Below are 11,440 nucleotides of genomic sequence, written 5' to 3'. Positions count from 1 at the left end.
TCCCTTAACCTATAAGTCTTCAATACACCAAAATCACTAAGGGGCACTAGATGCACTTACATCGACGGCATGGGCGGTGCTGCATCGCCACCAAGCTACATCCATCACCACACGGAGCTACAACCAAAGGGTGCAGCTATTGCATAAGTGTAGCCAGGGACGAGGGCAGCAATCGGCGACGAGGATGCCGCAGTGGTGCTTCAAGTTTGGTCGTTTTCTCATGGGCGGGGGGGGGGGGGGTATGGCGGGGCCGCAGGGGTATGGAGCATCGGTGTTGCAATTTTTATCATAGGGGAGTGGGAGGGGGCGAGGGCGACTGCGAGGAGGACGAAGCTGGGGTCAGATCTGACGGTTTTAATCGCGCGTATTGGGCGGCCAGGGCTCGACCGGCCCAACCATTCCGCCGGTGCACCGGCGCCTAGCGTCGCCCTTTTGTTTTTGGTCATTTTTTCTGTATGTTTTCTAAGACTTTGTACTTGTTTTTTTCTCCCTATTCCTATACTGATTTCACGTAGTTCTCCTGCATGCTTCGAAAAAAAGGAGTTGTATTTGAGCTCTTAGCTCACATCACTTAGGTGTGCTATCGAGCTCGGAAATTTCCTTTGGTAACCCGTAAATTGACGTTTTCGATGGATTGAGAAGTAATACTAGCAACTAACCGAGAATAATCTTGGGCCACTACTCCTTTTATGGGGATTGCACTGGCTTTATTCACTATATTCATGTCCCGTTATTGAGGACCTCATTTAAACAAAATACATTGTCTGGGAGCTTTACGGGGACTCACTAAAAAAACACCTACATCCGGAAGTAATCTTTAAAAGAAATCAATTCCAGCGAAAAGGAGCAAAACTTAAGACCACCCTTGCAGTAGGATAACATCTTCTTTGGGTTCTTTATTATCTCCTTTGATGCTATATTTAGTCTATTTTGGTTTTTATTGTCTACTTTTCTCAAGGAATGCTATTTGCAACTTTAGATCATATACTAACTCATGTCTCTTTCTCAACATTTTCAAGGTACATGGAGAGCTCCCTTAAAAACGGTTGTCATATGTACTTTATAAAATTTAATGTAGTTAATTTTCTGAATAGGGTTCATAGGTGAAATATTTGGTTTGGAAAAGCTAGAAGAGCTTATGACTGTCACAATCTATGTGATATGTTGTGCGATTGAGCTATTTGTGGCACCAATTTTGTGTTTCAAAGTAGCTCATATAGTACAACAACTATTATTATTATTTTGGGGTTTCGTACGAACAATTATTTGTATGCTAGTTTACAGATGAAAAAAAAGCGAGTACAAGAATATGGTATAATGAGATATCACAAAAGTGTGCTAAAAATGCATGCGTATGGGTAATCTCATCTTCTCATGGTGAAAAGGTCATCATGACAACCTATCCAATTCTCATCCTTCCAACCAAACAATAAAAGGTAGTTATCAACCACAGGTCCGCAGCCAATCCCACCAAATCAAAACAACAAAACGACCTCAGCCAACCTCCTTGCCATCAAACCGAACACCGCCCTAATTAGCATCCCTATACAAGAAGCTTTAGCAAAAAACCTTGGGGTCGTCAACCTAAACATTTGGGTTGTTCTAAGCCTCCCTATCTAAATAACGAGCAACATAATTAGCATCTCTATTACAAAAGCTAGACTTAACTTCAGCAAAAGTAGATGCCTACATGCAAATATCGGTGAAATAAGGAGTGACTGTTGTGGCAGACAATTCCCCTCTTCGAGAGTTTCAATTGCTTGGAGCAAATCTGACTGGATGATGATCTTGTTAAACCCCAATTCATTCGGCAAAGCTAGTCCTCTTTGTATGGCTTGAGCTTCCATTGTCATAACGTCAATGGCATAAGTATCTTCTTCAATACAGTCAACCCTGAACCTTCCCATCTCATCTCGAGCCACCACTCCAATACCGCGTGTGCACAACTCATAGTCAAACGATGTTGGTCGGAATAAACCCATCTTTCAGTTTTTTCCATTCACTCTTTCTTTTCTCACTTGTTTTCCTCACTACCTGGATATTTAGGCTATTAATCCTCATAATAGCTAATATCTTTCATTGAATTTATTTAAAAGGAACTTTAATTTGCTTTACCTTTATATAGTATTTATGTTGGATTTCTTCACATGCATGATTAGTTGCCGGCAAATTTGCATGCTTATAAATGGAGTTTTTTAGGTAATGGGTAGCTGCATCCTTTTATTCGTTAATAACTAGTTCATTATAGATAATGCTCTTGATTACATAGCCAACAAGACCAAGCATCATGCTGTGTCGATTTAGACAGAACATGTGCTACCTCATTACAAGAACGATTGACCTAGATGAAAGTACAAACTATAAACTTTGTGGCCCATGGCTCCAATACGGGACCTATCAAAACCTAGACGCTTGATTTTGTTGATCAACGATAAGCAATCTGATGCTACCATGATGTTCTGTATGCCAGAGTTAACGTCAAGGATTAAGGCTTGACGAAGTGTCGTGGCTTCTGCTACTTTAGAAATTTGAACTCATTCAAAGTAACCTTTGTATGCTACATGCACTCTTCCTTCGTGACCATGTATCACTACACCAAAGCCCGCTCTTGAGGATTGGGAGAATATTGCTTCATCCACATTGACGAGCATTGACCCATCCGGCGGTGGAGATCATTTTTTGTTCGAATTGAAGGTCTCACATCCAATGGAAATGACCGAACTGAAAGAGTGTAGATTGATAAATTCAACATAACCTTTGATCTTTCCCACTACAAGAACAAGATGAATTAAAGCCTCTCCATTATGACATACATTTCTATTTTCGCATATATGCCATATTGCCTCTACAGTAATGCCAGAGTGAAAATATTTACCGTTTTGTATCCACTCTAAAATCCATTGCCTAATGTGATTAAAACTTTCCAGGCAAATACCATAATCTTTCTTAAGTTCTTTCCAGATTTTTAACATAACAAGACTACAAAAAGCAATGTTTAGTGGTTTCCTCCTTATTGCAGAAATAGCAATCATACCTTGTGGGGATTGATCTCAGTTGGAGTTGAGCACCAGTTGGGAGACAATTATGGTCCAACCTCCACAAAATTAAGTTCATTTTATTTGGGTAGTGAACTGCAAGTAGTTTCCTCCAATGTTTCGCCATGATCTTCTATCTGAAGTAGCTGCCTTGCCATCTATCCTTCTGTCTCTCCAGAAAATTAGTGTTCTTAGAAAATTATATGCTAATCCCACTGTGTAAACACCATATTTTGTGTGTGTCTGTGAAGCAAAATCCGAGCATCCTTCTGTACTCAACATATGCTAGGAATTTCAAATTGAGTTAAGCATATTGACCCATCCTTCTCGGAATCCAAGTGTCAAGCTATGAGTGAGAGATGGCTAAACATCCGGAAGCCGGCATCATCCGAGAAGTCAAGCACCCAGACTGGGTCATAGAAGGATAAATCTTGATGTCTTTGTGTTGATTTCAAGGAAGACATACAATGTGTGCCCAAAGGACCCGTTTTCATTGCCATGCATCAACCAGATCATAGACGCAACCGCCGAACATGACCTCCTCTATTTTCTGGACAGGTACTCCAGGTACCACCAGATCAAGAAGAAGGTGTCTGATCAATAGGCTACTTCCTTCATCACCCTTTATGACCCTTCTTGCTTCATCACTATGCCCTTTGGACCGAAGAGCGCAGAGGCCACATATCAGCGGGTAATCCAGACATGTCTGCAGCCGTAGATCGGGACAACAACGAGCGTACGCCGACGACGTGGTTTTGAAGACCAGAAAAGCTGACACCCTCATCAACGGTTTGCAAAGATATTTAAAAGCCTCCGCGCATTCAACATCAAGCTCAATACGGAGAAAGTGTGTTTTTGGCATGCCATCCAGGAAGCCCTCGAATTCGTCGTGTCTCGGCAAGGGATCAAAGCAAATCCAATTAAGATCAAAGCGTCAGAGAAGCTCAAACCTCCTCAGAAGCTGAAGGACAGCCAACGGCTGGTCGGATGTGTCGCCTTCCTTAGCCGGTTCATCTCCCGGCTTAGCGAGAAGGCGCTCCCATTATATTGGCTCTTGAAGCAGATGGGTGACTTCAAGTGGACTCCCGAGGCCAACACGAACTTCGAGGGAATCAAGGCACTCCTTGTGACCAATCATATCCTCGCGGCCCCATACCCTAGCGAACCGATGTTGTTGTACATCTCGGCCACCATCAGGTGTTCAACTTTGTATTGGTTGTGGAGAGGGCAGAGGAAGGTCATGCATACAAGGTGCAAAGGTCGGTCTACTACGTTTTAGAAATGCTCACCCTATGTAAGGCGAGGTATCCACACTAGTAGAAGATTGCCTATGTAGTTTCATGGCTTCTCGAAAACTCCAGCATTATTTCTGGGAGTGGGTCTACTATGTTTTCGAAGTGCTCACCTAGTGTAAGACGAGGTATCCGCACGATCAGAAGATTGCCTACATAGTTCATGGCTTCTTGAAAACTCTAGCATTATTTCCGGGAGTGCCATGTTAGTGTGGCATCCTAGGTCTCTTTAGGTGACATCATCAACAACCTAGGTGCCACAACCGGAATGCGAACGACCGACAACCCTGAAGGCCCTGCCATCGTCCGATCTGGGATTGCCAGATCTAGGGTCCCCCCGGAGTAGCCAGACCGAGATGACGACGATTGCAACCGACGATGCCTTCAACAAGGAGACGGTGCCAAAGACGCCGCCATCATCCACGACGATCGAGGTCGACATGGTTTTCACCGGCAATTGGGCCATACCGACCATGCAGCTGGCTGGACCCATGCTTATCCACGGTAGAAGACGAAGACAGCTGGAAGATCACCGGCAGAGGGCCTCTAGCTGCCCCGCACTGACCCCTCCACGCACCATAGGCCAACCGCAAACCACACCGCGATGAATCTAGATGAGCGCCAGATCCACGGCCGCCGCCACTTAGCCATCACCAAGTAGGGCTGCCGACAAAAGTGCACCTCCCGTCGGCCATGGAGGCCGCCGCGCCGACCAAGGACGTCGCCCCGACTGCCACCCCGCTCGAGATTAGAGCCATCCCGAAGCGAGCACCACCACGACATGGCTTCCAGTCCCACCGGCGCCAGGCCCACCGGCGCCGGGATGCAGTCTAACTCAGATGATGTTGTCGTGGAAAAAATTTGAAGCTTTTTTGTCTTCACTTTCTTTTTCCATCGAAAGCAAATAATAAAAAATAAAAAAATTGCAACACAGAAGACCGGCTAAAGCAAGCATATTTTTGGGGGAAAAAGTCTAAAACAAACCCTAAACTCGTGGAGAAAAGCTAAATGGAACCCTGAACTCCTAATCCCTGAAATGAGCACACTCAACTCACTAATCCCGGTCTAAATTAAACCCTGAGACCGTTCCAAACAGACTGGCCGGGATTCGATTTTTTTTGGATAAACAGAGAGTGTTGGCGCTTGGGTCCGATCAAGTTGGGTCGGCCCAATGCGGCAGATCAAGCACTTTATCAGTTGAGAGAGGAGGAGTCCAGCCCATCCACCGTAGGAGTCGAGGAGCCGCCCCCTGTCTTCCTCTCTGCTCTCGCGATGGTAATGCGGCAGGTGGCTGATCTGCTCTAGCAGCGACGATCTGGTCGGCGCACTGTTGCGCGCAACGGGTTAAGGTATGTCCCCAAGGATCATGCTCCTATGCCGCCGCATTTTGACGTCTCTGAACATGGATGAGTTAGGGTTTTAGGGTTAAAAGGATCATCTTTTAAGTGGGAAAAAGTAGGTTCTGCTGTGCTCCAACGGCGACGATCTGGCCGGGAACTGTTGCGCGCAACGGGTTAAGGTATGTCCCCGAGGATCATGCTCCTATGCCTCCGCATTTTGACCTCTCTGAACATGGATGAGTTAGGGTTTTAGGGTTAAAAGGATCATCTTTTAAGTGGGAAAAAGTAGGTTCTGCTGTTTAAATTAGTTTCTGATTTTAGTTCATTCTAGCACAAGGTAGTGATCTGTGTGTTCTTTTTCTTCTTTTTTCAGTTACAGCATGGACCCAACAGAGATTCTAAATGTTAGGTTTCATTTTGGAGGGGATTTCTTCCGAATTGGTCGACAATTGGACTATATTGGGGGTGATGAGGGGGTGTCAGAGATTGAGAGAGACAAGCTCTCTTTGCAGGAGGTCAAAGGGTTTTTGAAAGATCATATGGAACTGAAGGAATCAATTAAATTCTATTTTCATATTCCTGGGACTGAATTGGTTGATGGTTTGGTGTTCTTGGATGATGACAGTAAATGTGTGCAGATGGGTGATTATATTTGTGTTGGTGCTGTTGCACATATTTATGTTGAGTACCATGGGGAACAGGACAGTGCAGACAGCAGTAGTTGCAGTGATTTTGAGGATGAACTTGTGCAGTTAAGTGATGCTCCACCTGCCATTGTTACTGCTGAAGCTACTGACAGTGAAGAAGAAGTGCAAGTTGTTGAGAATGTCACTGTTAAAGCTAGTGACGGTGAAGAAGTGTTAGCAGCTGTTCAGAATATCATGGTTCCTGATGACACAGGGGTCATCTCCCAAATCATTGTCGGTCCAGTGAAGCAGAGAAGGGGAAGAACTAATGTAGTTGACAATGAGCTAGTTGAAGATGAATTTGCAGTGTCACAAATTTGCAATCCAAGTCAAGCTGGTCCTACTACTTCACAGCATATGCCAGCTACTTCACAACATGTGGCTGGTACTTCACAAGCAATTGCTGCTCCTCTAGAAACAAATCCAAATGTGAACAGTGAAGGTTCAGATGATGACAGTGACACTGAATATATGCCACACAGTGAGGACAGTGGTGAAGATTCAGAAGTGGTAGAGCTTAGAAGGCATGCAAGAAAATTCAAGAAAAAGATGAGAGAAACAAAAAGCTGGATTGGAAGAGATACAAGTGAAGCAGTTCCAATAAATTTGATTGCAAATATGGAGGAGCGGCTAGAAGGAGAGGAGAAGGAGTGGAACTTTGATTCCTCTAATGAGGATTACTCCTATGGTGAGGATTCTGATGGAGAGCCAGAGAGGATGAAGAGCCAGTTTCTTAGATTCAACAATGACAGTAAAATTCCAAACTTCCAGTTGTCAATGGTTGTCGGTGTCAAAACCGGCGGATCTCGGGTAGGGGGTCCCGAACTGTGCGTCTAGGCAGATGGTAACAAGAGACAAGGGACACGATGTTTTACCCAGGTTCAGGCCCTCTTGATGGAGGTAAAACCCTACGTCCTGCTTGATTGATATTGATATTGTGGATGTTTATAAGAGTGGATCTACCACGAGATCAAGGAGGCTAAACCCTAGAAGCTAGCCTATGGTATGATTGTAATGGTTGTTGTTGTGTCCTACGGATTAGAGCCATCCGGTTTATATAGACACCGGAGAGGGCTAGGGTTACATAGAGTCGGTTACAATGGTAGGAGATCTACATATCCGTATCGCCAAGCTTGCCTTCCACGCCAAGGAAAGTCCCATCCGGACACGGGACGAAGTCTTCAATCTTGTATCTTCATAGTCTTGGAGTCTGGTCGATTATGATAGTCCGGCCGGTGATAGTTCGGCTGATGATGGTAGTCCGGCTATCCGGACACCCCCTAATCCAGGACTCCCTCAGTAGCCCCTGAACCAGGCTTCAATGACGATAAGTCCAGCGCGTATATTGCTTGGCATTGCAAGGCGGGTTCCTCCTCCGAATGATAGAAGATTGTGAACACCAGGATAGTGTCCGGCTCTGCAAAATAAATTCCACATTCCACCGTAGAGAGAATAATATATACACAAGTTCAATCTGCTGACATTTTTTGCGGCATGACGTCACGCCACTACCAAGCCATTACTTGAATCGTTTTTTACTCTACCACCTCAGCGCATTTAGCGAAGCGGTTTCCTTGGCACGTCTTGTCGAAGCAGAGATCGTGTTCCCCCTTAATCCGGGATTCTCATCAATACGGACGTGGGTAACCCAACCGCGCCCGTCGCCACGCCCCCTCTATCGAAGGCGAGTCCCAAACGGTCACGGAGACGGCTCTTGGTATTCTCCCTCTTTATAACGGGACCAAGGCTCGTTTCTTTTCTTCAATCCTCCATCGAATCCTCTCCCCGCTCCAAGTTCCAGCACCTAGAGCTCCAGATTCGAGCGCTTCGGACCTTCAACGATGTCCGGTTCCGACCTCCAGGGCCGGTGGATGCCCTCCTCCGTCACGGAGGAGGACGTGCTAAAGCTGCGGGAGGCCAAGTACCTGGCTTATGAGATTTCGCACAGGTTGCCTGCCGAAGGGCAGGCCATCCCCACCCCCGAGCCCGGCGAGTATGTCGTTTTTGTATCCCACCTCCGTCGGGGTTTAGGCTTCCCGATGGATCCTTTTGTGAGAGGGCTCATGTTTTACTATGGGTTGGAATTCCACGATTTGGCTCCGGAGTCCATCCTCCATATTTCGCATTTATTGTTGTCTGCGAAGCCTTCCTCCGCGTCACCCCTCACTTCGGCCTGTGGCTGAAGACCTTCAATGTGGCGCCGAAGATGATCGGGGGGCGTCAAGCGGAGTGCGGCGGGGCGGCCATAAGTAGGAGGGCCGATGCCCCGTGGCCCGCTGGCTCCTTCCAAGAGGAGCTCGGCCCGTGGCAGCAAGAGTGGTTCTATATTACCATTCCGAGGGGCCGCAGACAAAAGCCGCCGCCCTTATTCCGCCCGGGACCTCCACGACGGTTGATGTCGTGGGTCAACCAAGGGCTCAACTGGGGGCCGTCAAAGGACGTGCCCCTACTGCAGGGCCGGATTCGAGATCTCCAAACGAGGGAGGTCGATATGGTGGTGGTAATGCAGGTTATGCTGATTAGGCGTCTCCCGCCCTGCAAACGCCGCCCTCTCCGGCTATGGGAGTTCAATCCGGAGGGCCCACGGATTCTTCAACACTTCATGGGTATGACACCCCTGGAGATGTACAAATTATTCTTCGGATCGCAAGAGGCGCGTCCGGAATTGACCGAGGATGCTGGCCTAAGCTGCAATCGCCCGGATACTCAAGTAAGTAGTTCCAAGTCCGGACATACCGTTTGTTTGCCTTTCGATAATTCGCCTTATGACCAACTTCCTTCTAAACAGGAGTGGATAGCGGAAGCAAAATTGATATGGTGTCCGGCCCCCTCCCCGAGACCGCGCCGGATTCCGTGCTGGTTCGGATGCTTGAGGTTGCGCCTCCAGAGGAAGGCGAGGGGAAAGCAGGAAAGCTACTGCCTCGCCTAAGGAGGCTCTTGAAAGAGGGGGGATCGAGAATCCCTCCCTCCAAGGGGAGAAGAGGACTGCCTCCGAGGACCCGGGGGCAAAAGCCCCTAAACGGGGGAAGAAATCTTCGCCAGAGGGTCCTGCGTCCGGGGAGGCCCCGGCCGCACAATCTCCCTTAAAGAGTCAGCCCTCCAACGAGCCGTAAGTAGAAAGAAAGGAGTTTTATAATAAGGGACATCCCTATTTGTGCTTCTGAGGATAACTAAAGTTTTTACCTTGTAGTTCGGATCTCCGTCCTTCGCAAATGAGCTCGTCTTCGGGGGACCTTCGTCCGGAGATGATGGAGAGCGAGACGCCTCCGTCCGGGGCGCCGTCGGATAGGGCGGACGAGCCTGAAGTGTCGTCACGGAGGGAGCCCCCTGGTTTGGCAAAGCCGGATAGTTCGGCGCCAACTGGTGTACGGCTGAAGGATCTGCTTGAGAAGGCGTCTATCTCAGAAGATCACCACGCATTGATGAGCATGGTGATTGAAAGGATTTCGTCCGCCGAAGGCGGGTTGCATAATGCCGTCAGGAGTTTGCTGGCGGGGTTTGAGGTACGTAAAAATGACACACCCTTTTAACAGTTTTGCATATAGAATGCGCCCTGTATAGATAGTAGCCCCTGAGACTCGGTAGGTTGTCGAAATCGACAGCGTGCCGAGGATCAAAATCGCAGGTTTAAATTTCCGCCGTGCCGATGCAGGTGGCGGGTCGTCCGGGGGCCAGCCGGACTGATGGAGTTGCTGAACTAAAGCGGCAACTCGCTGTTGCGGATGCGGACATCACGCTGGTCAACAGGCGACTTGATGAGTCGCAAGGTAAGTGTTTCTGTGCGGTCACTTGGTAAGGGAGCCGAAGCCAGCTCCTTACAACATGTGTGTGAAATGCAGATAGTGCCGCTGCTGTGGAGAGCCTTCGGGCCGAACTTGCTCAAGCCAAGGAGCAGGCCAGAAGGAGTAATGCGGCGGCCTCGAGGGCGGCCGAGGAGTTAGCGGCCGAAAGGGCCGCACACTGCCGGAGCAGGGAAGAGATGGCCGAAATGGCCGTGAAGTTAAAAGATGCTACCGACCGCAATGAGGCTCTTGGGAAGGAGCGCCTAGCGGGGCAAGAAGACCTGGAGAAGGCCACCGCCGAAGCCAAGGATGCCCGCTCTGCAATGCGGGCTATAAAGGAAGAGCTGCGCCAGGCCGGAGAAATTGTAGCTGGCAAGCCTTTTCTGCTGCGCCGAAGGTTTACGGATCCAAAGTATGCTCAGCTGGGCCAACTGTGGGGTCCAGAGGACCCTTATATGGACTTAGCAGCGAGTGCGGCGGATGCCGTTGTGCATTTTCGAAGCCAGAAGGATCACAAGACGGAAGAGCTGTTTTGGTCTCAATTCCATAGTCCGGAGTGTTCACTTCCGCTGACCGACCGTTTGGCCGAGTGGGCTGAGCTAAATAGGTTGTCCGGGCTTGCTATGACGGATATAGTGACCCATGTCTGGCCGGATAGGCCCGAGCCGAAGAGTTACTTTGGCTTATTGCAGCAATTTCTTGGGGCGGTGCCGCATATCAAGGCGATGAAGCGGTCGGCCTGCATAGAGGGTGCGCGGATGGCACTCGCCCGTGTGAAGACACATTGGACAGAGATGGATGCCACCGCTGTTGCGACCCCGGGTTCGGACGATAACCGGTTACCCGCCGAGCACTATTTTGGCGAAGTGCTGCGTGGTGCTCGTGTAATAGAGTCGCAGTGCTCAAAAAATGTTACGTTCGAATGAACGTTTTTATGATGTAAAACAATATTTATGATGTAAGCGCCTTTTATACTTGTGCGTTCAAGTAATAGAATATCTCCTATGCGGCCGTTCATGTATACGTGTGTATAACCTGAAAGATGGCAGTCGTCGGCTTCAGCCCCCACGCACAAGGTGCGGGGGTGTTCGCAAAAAATAGCGCGTTTTCACACTTAATCCGACGTCTCGGTCCTGTAAAGGAGGTGGTAGCGTAGCAAACGAGGCAACCGGACTATAATGCTTTATCACTTTCACTTAGCCATGGAGTTCGAGGGTGGGGCTACGACATAGCCCCTGGGGGCACCGCGCTCTCCGAATTTGGGGCGCGTATGTGCCTGACCGGGAAACGGCCCTTCGTCAAAGC

The sequence above is a fragment of the Triticum aestivum genome, chromosome 2B, assembly GCF_018294505.1.
Source record: "Triticum aestivum cultivar Chinese Spring chromosome 2B, IWGSC CS RefSeq v2.1, whole genome shotgun sequence".
NCBI classification, from domain to species: Eukaryota; Viridiplantae; Streptophyta; class Magnoliopsida; order Poales; family Poaceae; genus Triticum; species Triticum aestivum.
The sequence above is the reverse complement of the archived record's forward strand: the minus strand, read 5'-3'. Positions refer to the sequence as shown.